The sequence below is a fragment of the Sander vitreus genome, chromosome 13 (genome assembly GCF_031162955.1).
Source record: "Sander vitreus isolate 19-12246 chromosome 13, sanVit1, whole genome shotgun sequence".
Classification (NCBI taxonomy): Eukaryota; Metazoa; Chordata; class Actinopteri; order Perciformes; family Percidae; genus Sander; species Sander vitreus.
The window spans coordinates 9,425,778-9,448,134 of NC_135867.1; the positions used below are offsets into that span (position 1 = coordinate 9,425,778).

At 37.1% G+C, this 22,357-nt stretch overlaps 1 long non-coding RNA gene across 1 annotated transcript; it reads right to left on the minus strand.

Annotated features, from left to right (window-relative positions):
- Positions 1-1,013: 1,013 nt before the first annotated feature.
- LOC144527977 (uncharacterized) lies at positions 1,014-20,469 on the minus strand. The gene is made up of 2 exons (XR_013502864.1): positions 20,227-20,469; positions 1,014-1,758 (listed from the first exon to the last, which is right to left on the minus strand). It is a non-coding gene; the product is annotated as an uncharacterized LOC144527977 (long non-coding RNA).
- Positions 20,470-22,357: the final 1,888 nt, after the last annotated feature.

Below are 22,357 nucleotides of genomic sequence, written 5' to 3' on the forward strand. Positions count from 1 at the left end.
AGCCTGTTAGGCACAACGCGAAGCCGAGTGAAGTGTAAAATAAATTAATAAATGGCGGCATGCGATTAAAAAAGAATTAACGCGTTATGCTCGGCCCTTAATCGCATCGCGATTAACGCGTTAATGCTGACAGCCCTAAAAAATACCCATGATCGTTTTTTTAATTGTTAAAAGTAAACTTCCCCGAGGTTACTTAAAACCCCAAAAGACACAACTTCAATGCATCCTAAATTGTAGCAACAGTCATGATGATACTATGACATGCATTTTATCTGCATTCAGTAGGCATACTTTTACTTTTGAGACTATACTGTGGTAGATTGTTCCATTAAGAACAACCTGCTTAAGATATCAAACAAAAAGGGACTGATTTTAAAGGAACAATTATCTTGACTATTTAAAAGGCATATTGTGGATTTATAATAATTTTATCTCTGTTAAGCGTTTAATTTGAAGTGTGCTTTAAAAGGACTGTACTCGGAATACTGACAAAAAGTGAGTTAGGATTTCCTTCCCAGACCGTGCAATTCATGAAATACAGACGTTTTGTCACGGCCACTTGCATTAACACGCACACATGGCCGGATTGAATACAACAAAGAACAGAGAAACTTGGATTACAAGACTTCATTCTCTGCTCAGGACACCTTTACTTCACTACATCTTTACATAGCAAAGATTAGTTTGCTGTTATCTTAATGTACTGTATGTCGAGTACAGAACCTTTAATGTGGACAGCCAGTTTATTTGTTAGGCTGAATTGTCTCTCGTCAGTCCATGTGGTTCTGCTATAAAGTACAGAAAAACTGTCCAACCAGTTTGATACACTGATACTGATGCGCGCGCGCACACACACACACACACACACACACACACACACACACACACACACACACACACACACACACAAAATTGGTAAATATATTATTAAACATAAACATGGCTTTTTACTCAAAGATAATCACTCACACGCAAAGGAAGAGTACAGACTTCCAAAAAGCACAAAAAGCATCTTTACTGCAGAAATGTATTGATTTATTTTAACATATGGATAATAGCGGCACATACATACATATACATATATATACATGTTATTTAATTAAAGAGACTTTGTGATCTAGTGTATCTGTATCATCAAACCTTCTAAACTTCTAACATAAAGCAAAATTTAGTTTTCATAAAAACACTATGGCTAAACATTGTAGTTTGATTTCTTGCTTTGATGTTTGTACTTAAAATACTTTGACCGAGTAGCTAACTGGCTGGCTAAATAACACATTAATCATTAAGTAATCAAGTAGAGGTCACATTGACAATGTGTAACTTTACAGTACACATTTACACACAACTGTACATGAAATGCCACGTTTGCTCAGTTTATGATGTCTTAGTTAATGCTTTCTTCTATCACTATCGAGTCTTGTAGGTTAACTATGGTCAAGTAAACATGTTTAGAATGAAAGAAGATATAATGTATTTATTGACAACTTATGAGTTTATGTCCAGAGATTGGTAAACTGCAGACTGGACAAAAACTGGATGTGAAACACTTTATATGTACTGACTTCAGGTCTAATTTTTACTGTGTGTTCATATTTTGTTGCTGAATATATATTCCCACAATTCCCACAGTCTGCCTCCGTCTTACTTTCAGACATAGTTCCCTTACAGACAGACAGCCATCACGCTTTCTTCTTCCTTTTTCTGCTGCAGACGTAGAGGTGAAGGTTACCAGGACTACTTTGATACATTGCTGTCCTATCAGAAAAAAAACAAGGTGTTTAGAATTGAACACATTTTTGCATTATCATTCAAATATTTAAATTGGTGGAACACATCTTGCGACATAACTGTGCTCTCTACTTACAGGTGTGTGTTTACATTATGTTTGGTTAACTCGGATAAGTCTATTGTTATTATATACTGTAATATTAGTAATAAGTATTGTGTGCTGCAGTTCCTTTAAAATTGCATGAATCGATTAAAAGTCTCTGGACCTGAAAAACACCTGATAGTAAATCATCAGGTGGAAACACTTGTTTATTTGCACGTTAGTTCCAGTTACATAATGCCATTTGGATTTGGTCAACAGGTTTTGACTGATGGTGTGGTCTGTGGTTGGGTTAGGTTGGCGGTTGTTACTGTAAAGCAAGGATATAAATCTGCTGCAGCAGCACAATCGGTTCATGTAAACAAAGGTTGGTGGAAGGAGGAAGTGGAAAATGCCTCCTATGGAGGAGCCTTAACTGCCAAGAAGCGCTTTGTAAAGTTGTATTAAGAAAATGTTGACACTTTCGACATACCACACAACATGATCTGGAGGCAGAAGGCAGGTACACAGCACAATAACTAAATTCACCTGTACCGATTCAGGATTTACAGTGCATATGCACACAATTAACGCCAACAGCATAGTAACTAAGACATACATTCACCTGCATCTCAACAGGAATAACAGTACAGGAACACTCAAAGCCAACAGCACAATAAATAGAAAAACATTCACCTGTAGCTCAACAACACAGGATTTACAGCGAGGTACACTCAATTAAAGCCAACACATTTGAAAAAAAAAATCAATCAATGTAGGTTACCTGGCATGCAAATTATTTCAAAGAGCATTCTTCAACAGGCAGACTCTCAGCACCTTAAATATCTCACCCAGCAAAAATCTACTGTATGGCCATGCAGTTGTAGATTGGTCTGCAGGCCCATATTGTATATTTATCTATTAATTTTTGCTGACACTGTCACTTTTCATCTTTCTATCTTTATACTGCTAAGTGACTGATTGATGTCATCTTAATTTAGTTGTGTAGTGATATGCAATGACAATAAACTATCTATCTATCTATCTATCTATATTATATGATAGAGGTTCTTAAGGAACAACAACTTTACATTACCAACTCATTTCTGTGTGTGTGTGTGTGTGTGTGTGTGTGTGTGTGTGTGTGTGTTTGGGGGCTGGGAAGGGCCCTTAAGGTGCCAATATACTTGCTTTTAACTACTGTACGTGTTCACGTCCGTAAGATGGCTGCCACACGTATCTTGCGTTTCCTTTGGAGCAGAGGTTGTGCACGTCTTCAGAAATTAATGTTACATGACCGCAAGATGCAATTCAGCACATGAACGTGGGGTAAGTATATCATCTGACAGGCAGGTCAGCAGCTGTTCCACACTCCAGTCAAGGAATATCTTCCGCTGTCGGCCTGGTGTCCCTATACATAGTATTTCAATATTTCATTACTGACATGAATGACTGAGCCCTTTGACTGTGCAACAAGAAATAGTATGCTAATAAAAGCGACCTCACGCAGGGGCTCGTCAACAAGTGCGCAAGAGTCCGTGGGACATAAATGTTGTCATCAGAGGGTGTATGCGTAGCAAATGACAGGGGTAGTAAATGATGTGTTGGAGGTGCCTGGCACTGCTCCTGTTTACTGAGCCAGCTAAGTGTCTATCTGTACAGTATATCTTTATATTCATACTTAACCCCATCACTTACAGTTTTATGCTTTTATTGCCCCTTGAGTATATTTAAGGTTAGACAAATCATTGTGTCCAAGTAAAGTCTCAAGTCTTGTAGGGCCGTAAATTATTAATAAAAATTATATTTTTAATAATTATATATAATATATATTAATATATTATTAATAAAAACACTGACAACACTAGCATTTAATCAACAATGTGTTTTCTGTCTCATAATACTGTCCCTAAAATGCGCTGACAATGTATCAGGAAAAGGTGTGGCACTCGGGTGGAGGTTTCAAACCCACAACACAAAACTGTTCCCCACTGTGCTGTGCATAGATGAGATGGCAGTGAAAACACCTAAAACATATACAAAAGTATTAAACACACGATGTGGAGGACACAGGAGGGAGGGGAGGGGGGGCTGTGTATGTGTGTGTGTGTGTGTGTGTGTGTGTGTGTGTGTGTGTCTGTGTTCAGTGGGAGATATCTCTGGTGCTTTCCATCTGGTGACTGTAAATATTTCATGTGACATTTCAAATACCCTACACTGACTCACTTTAGACTGTAGAACAGCAGGACTTGTTTAAAAAAAAAAAAAATTCATATATTTGTGAAACGACAGAAATGTACATGATTAATGCGAGATTACTTCCCCTGAAGCTGTTACAGACACATACACAACCATACACACCACAGTAACCAGCAGGGTAAAATCATGCCGGCTTGGTATTTCCCTAGGTTTTTCACTCTTGTGACACTGACTGATATTACTCACTACTTAATACTTTAATTGCACATCACCTAAACTTAAACTGTATTTATTTATAAAGCACCACACCAAGCAAGTGGCCATTTGCTAAAATGTGTAAGGTACATAGAGTATGTATATAATCAAGTTACTGCTGTGTGCCTCACATTTAGCAGGTTGCTTAAAGAAAATAATTTAGAAGTTATTTTAAAGAAACCAACAAATGTAAAATAACTTTTGGGGATCAGTAAGTGTAATTATGTCAAGTTCATGAAGGTTATATAATAAAACTGCACAGCGGTTGGCTTTTATGATCGCTGGTCTGTCAAAAGTATTTAGAAAGAGTTCTACAAATGTATGTATGTTAGATGTGTTGTGAAATATTATATGGCCACATTGTTTTGTCATGTTCCAGTTTTAGTATTGTGTGTGTGTGTGTGTGTGTGTGTGTCTCTATCTGTCTGTCAGTGTCTTACTTTAAAAACACACCTGCTCCTGTTTGCCTTGGCATAATGTCAACAGATGCAGTTTACTGGAAACACAACCTGCTCAATAACAGCAACAGCAGAATATGAAAGTAAGTTGAAAATCAGATTTTAAGTGTATTATATATCATATACATAATACACTTATATACACTTGATGATATATATATCATAATTTAACTGTATATTAGCAACTGCAGTTGCCTATTGCTAAAATACACATGACACTTTTGCATTTTTTGCATTTGAATTTCTGCTCAGTTTGTCTCTTAATGGGCCTCACTGCAGTTTAAGTGGGACTGGACTGATGGACTCATTTAAAAGGGGACATGTAAATCTAAAACATAATATAACCCAAACATTAATATAACAATGTCATGTTATTGTGATAAATGGGCTTTCACAATCATTCAAAGATAATTAACCCCCAATTCTAGCCATTTCAAACCTTATACAGTCGAAATTAGTTTGGGATTGTGTTACATATTTGTGGCAGTTGGTTATTAAATGAAACCAGATGCAAAAAAGTGTATTGCTCCTTGTTATTTGCTGAAATTTTGCTGTAACTGTCACCAATGTAGGCTTTTAGACACCAGTTTGTTGACACTTTCTTTCCCCTATTTCAGAATAGAGAGGCGATGTAGCCGGGCCATACTCCATCACTGATACAGTGCTGTGGAGATAGGTCTGGCAGTCTGAGACTACAGTAACCGTGAGGTGACACTCATGATTGTGGTCGTGGCGGCTAAGTTTAAGATTAAAATTAGAAAAAAGTTTGTGGTTTTCTTTAAAACCACCAGTCCCCTAACCTCTGGATCTACATCATTACAACTGGATTTCTATTTTCCAAAATGTAACAATGTTGTCTCCTGGTGGCTGGTCCATAATTCCTGACAGTGCCCTGGGTGTGGGTGTCAGTTGGAGTAAAAGTGTAGAGGAAGAAGAGGAAGTGTTTGCAAATTTGCATTTCTCCCTGTTGCCTGCTGCTACTGTTGCTTTAAAGCTTGCCCTGGATAAATAAAGGTACATTAGTATGAAAATGTCATCGTCATCGGCTCATCGCTCAGTTTATATAATATAATAAAGGGGGAAAAGTGCAATCATTCATACTAAGGATGGACGCAACACTGCCTTAGAAAGTAAAAGTCAGCCACTCTGCTTTTCATTTGAGAAACACTCTTAATTTGATCTAATATCTTGTGATGGAGGCTGGCCTGATGGCGAAGACAGAGACACTGCAAGTTTAATTATCAAACTCTGCATCCAAAACACACCAACACAAAAATAATTTGCAGCAGTTGTATCGAAGTTTCATTGTGACTCATCATAGTGAAAGGCATCAGTGGCTCACTGCAGTTTACTCATAGTGACACACATACTAGTCTATATCGATGACGTTTCATTTTTGGGCTTGTTCAGGTGCCACCGGAAATTCCGTCAGATATCCCTCATTTTTGGCTCATGTCATTCCTTCATGTCCGTTACCTTCCGCTTTCTTTTTGTTGGCATTCTAAACTCCGGTGGATTCATGAGGACTATGGTTAACTGCTCCTCAGATCTCTGCAGGGTAAATCCAGACAGCTAGCTAGACTATCTGTCCAATCTGAGTTTTCTGTTGCACAACTTAAACAACTTTTGAACTTACACGTTCCACCAAAACATGTTCCTGCTCGAGGCAATTTTGCAGCGGCACTGCCCAAGACAATTGTGATTGGTTTAAAGAAATGCCAATAAACCAGAGCACGTTGTTCTCCCATCCCGGAATGCTGTGTGGACTAGCCAGTCCCTGGCTCAATTGCTCCATATGATTTTGTACAAAGTCAAGTGAAAGTCAAGATGTAGAGCAAAATCAGGTTTAGAAATTCAAAGCCTGGGCGCCTGGGTAGTTCACCTGGTAGAGCACGCGCCCATATAGTATAGAGGTTTACTCCTCGACGCAGCGGCCGTGGGTTCAACTCCAACCTGCATCCCTTTGCTGCATGTCATTCCCCCTATATATCCCGTTTCATGTCTTCATCTGTCCTATAAAAAAGTAAAGGCCTAAAATGCCCAAAAAATATTCTTTAAAAAAAGAAAAGAGAAGAAAATACAATTCAAAGCCAGAGGTTCGATTCCCATTTAAAAAAAGGTTTTTTATGACTTTAGGAGGTATGATTTATATATATATATATATATATATATATATATATATATATATATATATATATATATATATATATATATATATATATATATATATAGACACTATAGACACTGATTCAAGCATTTACTACAGCAATGTTCTTATCCATAGCAGCTAACAATAATTGAGCTAAAGGTCAATTTAATTTAAGAGGAGCCATAGTGTCCTATTAAAAGACCTACATTGGGTCTTGGCAGTATGCTCATGCTGGAGCAGTACAGGAGAGAGAGCTGGCAGAAGACAGCTGAAAACAATTGCAGGAAACAGAATGCAGAAGTCTGCCATTTAGAGGCCGTTTTTTTTTATATTTTGGCATTTTAGGCCTTTTTTTGATAGGACAGCTTAGACATGAAAGGGGAGAGAGAGGGGGAACGACATGCAGCAAAGGGCTGCAGGTTGGAATTGAACCTGCAGCTGCTGCGGCAAGGACTGAGCCTCTGTACATGGGGCCCACGCTCTACTGGGTGAGCTATCAAGGCACCATTTGGAGGTCTTATCTCAGTAATCAATGTGATCATCTCGACATCAGTCAGATTGTCTTTGTCTTTGCACTGCAGCATGATTAAAGGCTACTTTAGAGAAAATAGAAAAATAATTCTAAGTTCTAAGTTATTTATTTATAGATCAATAAATCTCAAGGTGTAACTATGACTCAATATAACACTACCAACACTGATACCAACTGATGGAGAATAATAAATGAATCATCCATCTACAGTAGACTTGAATAATCAAAAGTCCCAGACCACACTCTGGTATCTGGGTGAGGGCTTGAAGGCTAAGCTGAGTAGAATAAGGAGTACTTTGAGTGAAACTCATTTAACTGATGCCTTTTTGTGGACATGCTTGTCTTTGTGTGTGTGAGTATTTGTGGGCGTGTGTCTGACAGAGATAGGGAGGGAGGGAGAAAGAAAGAATGTGTGTGTGTGTGTGTGTGCGTGTGTGTGTGCGTGTGTGTGTGTGTGTGTGTGTGTGTGTGTGGGTGTGAAAGAGAGAAAGAATTAATGGTAATTAATCTGCTGCCAGAGGTGTCTTTAGTTGTAATGCTTAAAACTTGATATGCTAAGACAAGGCTGTTGACTTGGGGTTATGTTGTAAAGTGGCGCACACTGAAATTAACAGCAACATTTTTCCACATTTAGCTGCTAACGTTTAAAAAGTGATTTTAATTATTTAGGTTTAACATTTAGATTCAATATTTAGATGTAACTTTTATACTTAGATGTAATACTCTTTTTTTTTTTTACAGGAAAAGAAAATATAAGCTCACAAATATTGCTGTAAATGTGGTAAAAAGTGACTTTAGAAAGTTAACACCACTTTTTAAAACGTTATTTGGAGCTTAATGTGAGGAAATGTTAATTACAGCGTGCGCCACTTTACAATCTGCGCTCCATATGACTAGATGATCAGGATGCGATCGATAAAGAATGTCGTCACACACTAATGTGATCGATTAAGGGGTAATAGCATTAAATGTTTATAAGGTTTAGATAAAACTGCTTTGGATAGATGGGTCACGTTTAGGGCTCATTTCAACTTTCTAAATTAGTTGAAAAGTTGTTTTCAGCGGAGCGCTCGTGTGGCTTCATGCCACCAATACTGATTAATCAGAATTTTTTTTTCTTCAAATCAGAGCTTTGACAACCAACCAAGTCAGATCTGTTTTTGTCAGTTAAGAAACATCGCTAAAATCCATCCATTAATGTCTGGATTGAAGGTTATTCATGCCTTTACTTGGTCCAGTCTGGATTACACTGGTTAACAGAAAAGCTATTCTTGCAGTTGGGTGACTGAATTGCTGTCATTGCGACTAAACTGTGGAATGAATTTCTCTTCACAATCTGCCTGGATACTCCTGTATTTTCTTTTAAATGTCAGCTAACAACAATCTTTTAACTGGCTTGTATGATTTTATTTATTATTTTATCTCATTTTAAATTTTTTCTATTGTAATACTGTCTCTTGTGTCCTTGTAAGTAAAGTGCTATACAAATAAAGTTATATTTTTACAATGTCTACAATGAAACCATTTCTCTAACAAGAACCGCCTGAAAAAAAAGATACAAATGTTTTTGTCCTTCAACTTTTTAGATCACAGTTGTGATCCTCTTTTGAAAGGTGCATTATCTTTTTACTGTTCTGTTTTGTGTGTAGTCTGTTAAGGTTAAGTGAGAATTCAACTGGATGCGATCCCAAATACGATAACAAACCCCAATAACAAACCCCAATACTGCTCAATATTCATGCCACTGCTTGTTGAGAGAATAACTTATATTGGTAAAAACCTTGACAATTACATTAAGGCTGTAAAAAAGAAAAATATATAGTATGTTATTCCAAAGTACAGTTTAACTTCACTGTACATAAGTATTTCCATATTATGCAACTTTATAATTCTGCAATTTAGGTGGAACATTTTTAATGCAGGATTTACTTTGTATTTTTACAGTGTTGTATTGTTATTTTTACTTAAGTAAAGGATCTGAATACTTCCTCTGGACAGAGACATAATTCATGCAAACTTTCATGTTTAATATAATCAAATCATGTTATGTCTGTGAACAGGAGTTGCCTGTTTGCTAAAGATTCAGTGATGTGTGATTATAGCCGTGTGTGTGTGGGCAGATGAGCGGGAGTGTATTGTGTGTGTGGGCGAGCAGGAGAGAGAGAGAGAGAGAGAGAGAGAGAGAGAGAGAGAGAGAGAGAGAGAGAGAGAGAGAGAGAATAAGTCAGCTGACTTCCTGGAAAGACCAAAGCCATGTTTCTGGCTGCCTTGTGGGACAAGATTGCTTAATGGTTAGATGTTTGTCAGTGTGGGTCAATGTGTGTGTGTGTGTGTGTGTGTGTCTTACAAAAGAGAGAGAGAGAGAGAGAGAGAGAGAGAGAGAGAGAGAGAGAGAGAGAGAGGAAGACAATTTACAAGAGTCGGCTGATTTACTGGAAAGACTAACCCTGTCTCGCTCGCTCTCTCTCTCTCTCTTACACACAAACAAACACATGCAGAAGGGGTGTATGTCATACACTGGTGCCCGGCGGGATGGCACCGTGCCCACAATACCACACCAAGTAGCAAAACAAACAGGTCAAACCAGGCAGCTGTTGAATTTTAACGAGGCACTAACCACTTGTAAATTTGCACCATGGCAATTTTAGGATAATAACAACAACTTTAAGACTACTCTATATACTGAATGATGCATTTTAACAGTGCAGGTCACGGATAATCTTGTGACTTAACCCAATCATCGTCTACAAATGACTCTACCTCCCTACAGGACTCCCAAAAAACTGCCATTTGGGTATTTTCCTGCTTCATATGAATGTCTGAATGCATTTTATGATCTTTGAGTAAAGTGTATGTATGTGAAACAGTACATTTATTCCTTCCTAATGAACATGCATAATGTGCTCCTTAAGTCTTTATCTTGTGTAGTCATACTTCGGACTTAAACAATGGAGGTCTGGTGAAATGTGTGTCATAAATCATGAGTTAGGAAGTCTTGCTGAGCCTAAACGACTAAATACATTGACTTGTAGTGACCAGTCTGTGTTTTTCTTTTACAGAGAACTTGTCCATCATTGATTGTGAAAGCTAGCTAGTGAGAAGTTGATGTTCCCTCTTTGGACTCTTCAAGAGAGTGGTTTTCATTTGAAGTCCATCCAACACTACTTAATGCACAGCCATAACCTATGCTGGAGTCTCCAACAAGTCCTTCAAATTAAACAACAAAACCCGTTGTTTGTAACTGCCTTTTAGAACTACACATAGTGTTTTCTGAGCTAATGTCTCTATCAGAAAGACGACATCATGTGTCAGTGCCTCAATATGTTTGTTTAGGGCCAAACACAACTTGGTTATGGTTATAAAAAGACTTTGTTAAGGTTAGGGCACCTTTGTCGTTATTGTTAAAATAAGGCTTTACTAACAATCAGGGTCATGACTTAAAGAAACCAACACTGTCATTAGCATACAGGAAACAATCTGCAGTCTCCTATTTAAAAGCCTGATGTTCTGTTGAGCCATCCATCCCCCCCGACCTTTACCCTCTTCAGATTTTGTTTCACTAAAATAATGTTACACAACTTCTGTCACAATTACTATGGCCGCTAGAGGTGTTATTATAGAACCCACGCAACTTCTAGGAAAAGTCCGCCCTTCAATAGCATTCACACACTACTATTGGCCAGGCGTCCATTCTAACGCAAGGTAACGTAACCCGATTTGTTCGGGTCCTATCCCCTGACCAATCAGCTATCCTAGCCTTAACCACTCGGGGTCAATGCCTAACCCCAACCAATCGAGCTGCTTCGTAGGGCGGGCCTTTCCTAGAATCACATGTCATTTTTGGGGCACTTACTGTACTAATGCTGTAGTTTTTCTTGCAAGGACAGTTTCGGAATTGGACGTTTTATTTATTTGTTACCTTAATAAACAATAGAAATGCAAATATCCCCATTGCATGGAGTGGAGGAGTGCATTGATTTAAAAAAACTACATTAAGTCACATTACAGTCAACACAAATGCCAAACATGACATATATTTGTGAATAACATTAATATGTATGAGTAAAACTTACTCTAACTCTTGACTCTAACTTGTGTTTTAATTGACTATACTGATATGATGGAGTTTTGGATTTTACATTTTTTCATGTTAAAACCACAAGCACACGGATCATCCCGTTTTCAACTTTTAGTTTAGTGTATGCTAGTGGTTAGTGCTGGACGGACACTAGGAAGCCAGGTGTGCTGCTTTATTCTGTAGCAGCTGGAGTGTGCTTAAATCCTTTTTTGTGGCATTCGCTCATATTATCTGGCAGTAATCAAGCTGCGAAAGAACAAGAGTACTTAGTACAAGTTTAGTTAAATCAGGTGTAAAGCATTTTCTGCATTGCTTACTACATCTAATGCCTTGCCCATTCTATTGACAATAGTGTTGATGTGTTTTGACCAGGATAATTTGCTGTAAATAATGATTCCAGCCCACTGTCTCACTATTAGCTTTATAATGCTTTTTGACATCCTGACACATCCACCACAATTTCCAGACACATTACATGTTTAAATTCCTTGCAGATGCCAGGGGGTTTTAAAGTTAATATCTATGGCCGAGCAGTCTTATAGGCCAGGACCTGCTGTAAATACCCAGTCATAGAACAGCAAGAACAAACAAGAAAGTTTTCTGGAAATTTCTCTGGAAATTTCTGGATGTCGGTGGCAGCTAGGGTTTAAATTATCTTGGCTGATCAACAGGAATTCCTGACTCTCTTGTACTCCTAGAAGATTATACAATCCTTCAATCGCCCCCAATAACTACAGGTGATACATATATATATGTCCGAGAGTATCTAAGTATGTGGGATACACTATCTAAGTGCAAAAGGTTATCTGAGAAAGCAGATCCCTGGCACAGCTGGCCAGCAGAACTGTAAACGGCACTCAAGAATGAGCTACAGCCATTCCCTGAAATCTGGTATGTGTTATTTAACAGAGTTGACATGCTATTTGTCTTGTGAAACAGGAAACACTCATTTAAAAGTCATAGAAAATTCCTCAACTTCTTTTGTGTGTTTAAAGTGTGTAATGTGTTTAAGCTCAATTTGTTTAAATTTAAAAACATATATCTTGTTTTTAACATTAAATTAACTTAAATAAATAATAATAATGATAATAATAATAATAATAATAATAATACAGTCTCTGGCCAGTGTACAAGACTAAATCCTCCATTTACTGGAAATCCCTTTTCAATGGAAATGCCTTTGTATTGCCATGCCATCTGCTGTGGGTGGGGCTACAGGTGAGGCGTGTTGGCGCTATCTAAAGTCATGGAAACAACAATAAAAGCAGAAAACAGGAAGAAAAAAAGGGAGAAGACATTAAACATGCAGGCTGCTAGACTTGTTCAATAACATACCACGTTTTTTTAATCTATTTCAGAAATGAGTGCATTTCTATAACTGGGAACGTCCATCCTTCAATTATTTAATTCTGTATTGTTAGTGCTTTCTACATATGGGCTGCTAAAATCATCACCTTTCACCTTACTTTCTTTTGGCTAACAGCACCATTTCACACCAAGACCAATAATTTAAAAATGGATGGTGGTCAATGCATTAAGCACATCTGCTTTCCTGTCCTTTCAGAGAAATATAATGGCTCAAAGCAAACATAATGTTCTTTTTTCTGCCTTTTGGCAAAACTGTTACATGAGAAACTCTGGGTGACCAGCTCTAATTTTGGTTGTGATCAGGGACGTCACTAGGATTGAAAGACAGGGGGGGCTTAGCCCCGAGGCTATGCAAAACTTTCCCTTGCAAAATCTTACTTACAAACTCTAACGTTAGCTTTTAGATACATCAAAGCTGCATGGGGGGGGATTTACTTAGGCCAGACTGTGCTCCTGCTGAGTTCTTCTTTAGGCTAAGACTTAACCGCTATCTATCTGCCCATGTAAATGTGTGGTAAAGTAATACCATACCTAATTCCTCTCTCTATTAGATAAGTTGCAGGTCAAAATAAGACTATTTAATTACTAGGGGGGTAACGATACACGTATTCGTATTGAACCGTTCAGTACGAGGCTTTCGGTTAGGTGCGCATTACTAACCGAACGAGTCGTTGTGTAATGTTCTCAGTTCTGATGCACTCAACAAGGCAGCCCAAATGACAAAACAGGCAACACGCTGTCTGCCCTTCCCACTCCTAAAGAAAAACACACTACTCCAGTCAGGCATGATACGCTGAACTAGCTTGTTGCAATATGGTTGACAAGGATTAAAAGTATGTCTGAATTTAATAACCTGATGGCGAGATGAATACAAGTTCTAGTATGTATGTATGTATGCTCATATATAGCCTAGTCTACATTTAGGAAACATCTACATACTTGTTTAATTTATTACAGCAACGGAATGCAGAAAGTTAAGTTGGTCAGAATCAAGCATATATAATAAATATCATGAAATAATTTAGTTTAGGCTATGCCTTGGTGCCTCTCTCTCCTAAAAAATATCTTCCAGTATCCATTTGTTCAATGAATTGAAGGTTATACTGGTACAATAGCATTAACAGTGACACTATGATATTTAGGGACTGATATTGTTTTTATACTATAGAGAATCAGGCTATATTAATGGTAAAGAATAGAGAGCTTCGGATACCTCACTAGGCGAGCTATTTCTTGTATTTCACTCGTTTACACTAGCTAGACTATTGTTTTCTATAGCCAACTAAAAATATTCCTTTATCTTTACCTCAAGTAAATGTAGCTGAAGTGAAGCAAGTAAAAGTCATTAACAACAACTTACAATTTCACTCTGTATCACTCACTGTGTGTGCGGTAGCAAGTCCAGACCAAAGATTTAGCGACGAGACAAGATAAATCCTGCAGCTACTTGCAACACACCGGTCTGCAGCATTCTGAAAGCTGCCAGTTTAAACCAATGAAAAGAGACCAGACGGTGTATCATCTTCATAGCCATTTACACTTTGTACTTACGTACTACAACTTTCCGGCTTTTTTGTAGCTGGATATATTATTTGTTGTTTCTAATTATGAATTTGGATAACGTTAATGATAGTGAGATACTTGCTACAGTTGCATTTCGAATGATAAATCGGCGAAAACAACATTTTATTTCTTTGATTTACTGCTGTGTTTTAATGCTGCCTGGCGCTCTCTCTCTTCGGTAACGCTCTACCTCGCTCGTCCACATACCGTGACCGTGCTCGTGACCGTGGCCGCTCGTAAGCCTCTCTCTAAAACACTGCCATTTCGACCAGCTGACAGTTCGTGAAATAAAAATAAAACACTGCAGTGCACGACGACACCAACAGATGAATGGTGAAGGAATATTGATTCCACGTAGTGAGTGATACAGAGTGCACTGTAAAAAAAATAAAAAAATAAAATAATTATTTTTCTTATTATTATTTGGGAGGGCTTAGGAACATTTTGGGGTAGGTTCAGCCCTAAAATAGGCCTAACGACGTCCCTGGTTGTGATGAGAACCCCAATAAAGGCTTTAAAAATATTCCCCAACATGATGACACAATTGCCTCAGGTTACAAGACCCTAAAGCCAAAACTCACAGCTGTATGTCACTGGGTTCATGCATGCAGGATGAAATTTCAATGCCAAGAGATCAACTAATGAACTACATATCCCACTCCCATATAATTCTAAAGTCTGCTATCTTCAGATAAGAGATAAAAAAAACTGCACAAACACATAATGCAATAAAAAAAAAGAACTGCTGAGTAAGAGCTTTACAGTCTCTGCAAGGCTTTGGGTTACTGTGTGACATGCTCTAAACTGGAAGCTCAATTTCTTATAAATCACGTGACTTGAGAGAAGGCATTGCCATGCAGTTCCATAATCTGACCAGGGGGTGGTGCTGCTGACATGGGATGCTTAGGCATTTATAAGAAACCAGCCTAGAGTTGGAAAATCCACTCCACAAGCCCTCTTTGTATGAATCTCGTACCGTCTGAGGTGCTCTGGAGCATTTTAGCACTGCCTTTTGTAATAACATCTTTGTAAGAAGCCACTGTAATCACGTCATTGACAAAAAATATCTGAAATTGTCATTGTGTTTTTCTTATAAGGGTTACTTTTTCTTCAGGGGAACTGAATCAGCCAGTTTGTACGTGATGAAGTGCTTGTCTTGTTTATGAAAATACAGGAGAAGAGAGGAGCAAACAGCTGACAGTTTCCTACTTGTCAGTCAGATTTGGAGCAAATCATACTTGCTAATGGTTCTTTGTGTTTGTTTTAGACTCCATAGACTGCCAGATGGGTGGGGCTCAGTGTATCACCACAGTTTGGATGTGTTAGATAAGCTCTCAACCACAGGAAATTACATAAAGTTAGGACCACATACTAAATAGATATGGGACATTGTCTTAAACAGGGGCATTGACAAATGCAATATGTTAATGCACAGGTCTTGGATCTTTGACAGTAAGTTTCTTGGGATTTCCTATTTTACACTAACATAATGCCCAAAAAGACCAATAAACATTAAGCACTGTGAGATAATATGCTTTAATTTGTAGTGCTCTCACGTAGTCAGGGGTTTGTTACTTGTGCAGCTCTGGCAGGAATCAGAGAGTGAACCCTTGAATTTGTGACCCTACTTGGATGTAAATTTGTGGACACTTTGTGTCCACTTTCAGTTGACACTGAATTACAACGTTAAGCTCGAGGGGTTCAAAAAGTCACACAATCACTAGGATCAGTTATGTAATGACTGAGCAGTCCTTAACCTCTAAAAGTTAATTATTCAATCCTCTTTAATATCACATACTTTTTGTCTCACATGCTCAAACTGCAACGGATAATAATTTCCAACTTGCTTTTGATGGCTTCAAACCTGACAAACAAATCTGTGGAAGCCTGTTATCTATTTGCTTCACTGCTTTTAGATCTTGTCTGGTAACTGATGAGAATGGGTAATAAAGGCATTTAACAGCTAAACAGATTTCATGAAAACGAGACAAAGGTATACCTAAGGCTCAATCATTCGAATGCCGTGATGCATATACACAGGCCAGCTAGAATTGAAGCTTTTATGCCAAATAAGTATCTTTGAGTCATCTTTCATTGTTTTTTGCAGGTCTTTTTTGCATAAAGGTTTTGCCAAAGTGATGGTATGGGAAAGTCAGTTCAAGTTTCTGATATCTTGGGCCAGTAACTGGGATACGTGTTTGCTAAGCACCAATATCTTCCTACGTTTTTTCTTAAATTTTGAATCTTAAGAAAGTTCCTAAGAAAAGTCTACGTCTGATTCATGACGTGTTCTTAAACAGCAGAATTGTTCGCAGTTGTGTTCTTAGAACGATGAATCCCAATGTCTTCGTAAGTTGAAAGCTTGTGCCCGTTGCTCCTATTTAGCATAGGTAAACGCCCCATTAATTCCCATAAAAAGGCATGAGATGGCAGGGCCGTGTGCACACTTACAGAAATGTCAAAAAGACGTGGTAAAGACGTTGGAGGCCTCAAATCCAAAAGAAAGAAAAACTTTTAAACTAGTAATTCTGAAGTGGAGGTACTGCTGCAATAAGTTAGCGAAAAACGAGACATCATATAGTATGTAGTGTCAGCAGTGGATACAGAGCAGCAAATAAAACCGATGCATGGAATGCAATTACTAGAAGGGCGCAGAACTGATGAAGTATATAGGCCTAGCACAATTCATACACAATGGCAATTCAAATTACTTTACAAATGAGCAGAAGTGTAAGTGTAGTGTATTAAAACAAACAAACATTTAATTATGTGTAAAATAATGAAAATAATTAGTTACAAAATTATAAAAGAGAGAAATATTACATTTTAAATTAGAAAGGATGAAAATGGTACAACTACTTATTTTGCGCAAACATGTCAGCTCTCAATTGTGCATAAGAGTGCTCTTGAGTGTGCGTACATTCTGTTCTTACCTACAACAAATATCAAATAAGAAAACATTGGTGAATGCCAGAATCTTCGTGAAAACTGCGTAAGTGGGGTTTAGAAACAAATTTGTTCTTAAGAACGTTTGGTTCGTAAAAGGCCCTCATTGCTGGTTGGGTTCAAAGTAGATCAAGTGTGACTGCCCCTGTTTTGAAGATTCATTTCCTGTTTTTACAGTAGGGCGCTTATTCACCAGCTCTGTAGGTTGACTGTGGTAAAAAGATATCTCTGTGGTGAATTCCAAAAATATGTGTGATATGGTCAGCATGCAAGTTAAGTTTCAAGGTGAATAAATAACACGCACCCTGTAAGTTATTATAACTGCAAACATGATACTTCCTTTTTTACATACCACTAAGAGACCACGTCAAATTCATGTCCGTTATAATAAAGGCATTGGCGCCATCTAGTGGTTATTCCTAATTTTGGTGTTTATCTTAAACTGTACCAATATTGACATCTGGTGTTCTTTAAAATAATCTGATGTGTAACCCACCTCAATTTAGGCTACACAAGAGGAAGGCGGTACAAAAAGCACTTACATCCTTGACTCAAATAAAAGAAACAGTGTAAAATAAATAAATGAAAATCTGACTCAAGTACATGTAAACAAATAACAATGTGTTAAAATACGAGTGTTAAATTATTGAGGTATTAAGTAGTAGTGGAAGAACTACACAGCTTTTTAATAAAAGCAGCAATACCACAGTGTATAAATACTCTGTCACAAGTAAAAGTCATGCATTTAAAATGTTACTTACTAAACAGTAGTCTACTAAAGTATTTGCATCAAAATATACTTTAAGTACCAAAAGAAAAGTACTCATTTCATAAAATGGGATTTTTATAAATGTATGCATAATGTGTAAGCATAACTATAATGTTGCAGCTGGTACAGTGGTGGTATATACCACGTAGATTTACTCAATAACTGTACTTAAGTACAAATTTGAGGTAGTTGTAATTTACTTGAGTATTTCCACTCCATGCTACTTCTTCTATTCCACTACAATGTAGAGGCAAACACTGTACTTGTTACTGCCATATATTTACCTGAATACTTTATTTGCTTAACAGATTATGATGTTTACAAACAAAATATATAAACAGTTTATAAAATATCATGCACTGCTATGCAATGAACATATGGAATAATTCAAATGATCTCCATATCTACAAACTAAAACTACACAAATGCTACTGGCACATTAATACATCAGTACTAATTATCCTAAGAATATAATATAGTTTAACACTCACAGGTGCTATTTTTTGCATTATGAGTACTTTTATGTTGATACTACTAAGCAAAGTTCACTAATGATACTTTTGTGTTTTTATTTAAGTGGCATTTTCAATGCACTTTAACTTGTATAGTAATTTGTTACACTAATGGTACTTTTAATAGTGCCATCCATCCACTAGAGCTGCAAAGATGAATTGATTAATCAATTAGTTGTCAACTCTTAAATTAATCGTCAACTATTTTGATAATCGATTAGTCGGTTTGAGTAATTTTTTAAGACAAAAGCAAAAATTCCACAGCTTCTGTGAATTACTTCCAGTTTCGTCTCTCCTCTGTGACAGTAAACTGAATATCTTTGAGTTGTGGAAAAGCAAGACATTTGAGGACGTCATCTTGGGCTTTTGGTAAGCACTGATCCACATTTTTCACCATTTTCTGACATTTTATAGACCAAACAATTAATCGAATAATCGAGAAAATAATCAACCGATTAATCGACTATGAAAATAATCATTAGTTGCAGCCCTACCATCCACCATTGTTTATTATTCTATAAACTATCAAAACACTGTTTATATGTTATGAATACCTTTCATGTTTTGGATTAGTGGTGGAAGAAGTACTCAGATCCTTTGCGCAAAAAGCACTGGTTTAATCTTTAATAATGTGATTTAAAAAAGACTGTTATCCCTCTGAAATGTAGTGGAGTAGAGGCATAAAGTAGCACAACATGTACATTTAAAAGTACAAGTACCTTAAATGTACTTTCAACCACTGTTTTAATACAATCTTGGTGTAAAAAGTGCAAATTACAGAAGTCAAATAAAAACAGCTGACCTAGGATGTAGAGGAAACGTTGGACGTTACTAATCCATCCTACATTAAAGATATTTTTGGAATTAGGTGTGAATAATCCTTAATTTATATACATGTTGCATGCTGTCAGATGCGTCGGACGCATTTGGCGACATCTAGCGGCTGGTTATGATACAGCGTTTATTTTGACAAACAGACTGGCCTGGTAGCCATTTCAAAACATGTTACAGGGAAATATTTTCCCGTGTCTGAGTATTTATAGTTGGAACAATTGTTATACATGCTACCATTCAAATCTGAACAATTATAAAAACATATATTTTTTTATTGATAGAAGCCAATAAGCCATTTGCGAATAACAAAACTAAATGTGTGAAGGATACACATGCCTGTGTAAAATATAGGGTACGTGATACTAAAATTATGCAAATAAAGCTAGAGAGAAAGATATAAAGAGAAATAGAAAAAAAAAGTACAGATGTGATCAACCAGCTGATTGGCTGTTGGAACGTTAATTATATTGTCGTTTCCGCACTTTCACTTTATATATTATAAGACAAAATAAAAGCCCAATATATATATATATAAGACAAAATAAAAGCCCAATAGATGCATATATAGAGAGATTAAATAAAGCATGATTGTATATAGATGAAGTGTTGTATTGGCCTTCAAATCACATTTTAGTAGTCTATTTCTCTTTAAAAACATCATAACTAGGCCTATATCTAAAACAAACCTAAAAAAAAACGATATCTCCAACTGCGTAGCTCTACAATTTAGAGCCAATTGAAGAGAAAACTCACCTTCAGTTATGCAGCCATCATATTATTCCATAAGAACGTGATGCTCTGAAAGAAAATCCATCTACAAATGTGTTGTAGGCTAAACGTTGGATAAACCGAAAGAAGAAGCAAACGGTTGGCTGGTGTGCCGGTAGACGTACAATAGGCTATAGTGCGTAGTTTCACTTTTATTTTAGTCAACCCTTAGAGCGAAATCAGCAAAGTTACTCCCATTCACAGCTGTTGTGAGCCTGCAGGGCTGAGGTCAGTTCACCAACAGCTCATTTACTTCACAGTGGAAATAACAATTGTAATTTATTTACAAAATGTAAGGATTATGACTTATTTTTAACTAGCAAAAATGCACATAGATTTTAACATTTTAAAGCTTCCTTTTTACTTTGAATTGAAAATGAAATGACTCTTGACTTTCCACGGAAAACAGATGATTATGGTGCTTCCCCTGAACCTTCAAAGCATAGTGTAGGCCTATCATGTAGCCTAGGCACATTAGAGAGAACAACATTTTGAACGTTAGCCACTTAATTCCTTAAGCTTTTTTATTTCCATTCGGATATTTTTTTTGAATAAAAATAGAATGACAACATAAAAGTGAAAGCATCTTGCAGCCAGTTTACTGTGAAATGCACACGTTTTAAAAGCGTCCAACTTTTGCTGCATTATGACAGCCTGTGCTGATGATTATATCGAGCTATTCATAATAATAATAATAATAATATTAATAATAATAATATGTATGTAATAATTTTTCTGTGCTAAAGATAGACTATGAAATATTTCTGCAATAAACTGTCTAAAAATGACTATACCTGTGTTATATATTTTGTTTAGTTGTGTACTTACATTATCCCAGATGTTTCCAACAATGTTTAACCCAGAGAAAGCTGTAATTTTATTAAATGACATGAGCGTGTGGTTTGGTCGCTTGTCTATGACGTCATACAACCTTTGACCCCTCTAGTTCCTCAAAACACCAGGGCCACGTTCAGCCCCGACAAAACGTAGCAACATGTGCTTTTTTAATTGAAACAGGGGTGCGTAGAACACCCTGTTGTGTGCACAAGCGCTGTGCCTTTTTATTACCACGAGTTTTCTCTGCTGATTGGGTATCACCTGTGACACAGCCAATAAAAATGAGACACACCCACCAAACGAGAGGAAACATATCTCAAAGCCGTTGCACACAACGGGGTAAGCTTCTCCTCACAACGCGTACCTCCCACAGAAGCTAATATCCTTCACTGGTCTCCGTCCAGAGCAACGGGATCTGTTGGTCCATTCTATATACAGTCTATGGTTGCACACCGTTACCATAGACAGTATATAAGAATGGATCAACAGATCCCGTTGCTCTGGACGGAGACCAGTGAAGGCCATTAGAAGCACTTTTCTGGTGACTACTCTAAGCTCACCGTACTTATAATACAAGCTCAACATTTAAGCTCTACTGCTCTATGCCCTGCATATGAGCCAAATAGCTAAGTTCAGGTTTTACTATATGCCAGCAGATCTGGGAACATTCTGAACATCTGGTTACATAAAACATGCAGTGCTTTAAAAAAGAAAATGTGACACCACTTGAGCTCATGTACAACTTGTGCAATTGAAAGGGTCTGTACTCGATATTCAGAACATTGATATAGCAGTAAACAAATATTTCCATGTAAATCTATGGTGGAGTAATGGCATCATGTTAGTGCCTTATGCGTATCTGATGCCGGGAGCCGTGACAAAAATGTTACACTGCCTTATTGCTCAAAAAGCAATGACCATGTAACTAGTTCATGGTGAAAGGGTTGAGTTGCTAAGCTCAAGTGGCACTGGGTTTGTTTAATATGTAGTCTCATAAGTACCATCTGAAACACTGATGTTATAATTAACTCGATACAGCATTGCAGCACACTCCATGTACTTTAAAATTGACATGTAAATATGTAAATGGAATAATAAAATTGCATATATATTGCATCACTCAATTCTGTGAAAGTGCATAGATAACGTGATAAAAAAACGCCTGACAGTTAAGCTGGAGTTCAATCCCATGACATCATATGAAATACAATTTCATTTGAATGTAATCCTGTCCTCTAGTTCCTTCAATTTATTATTATCTTTTTTTACAGTCTATGGA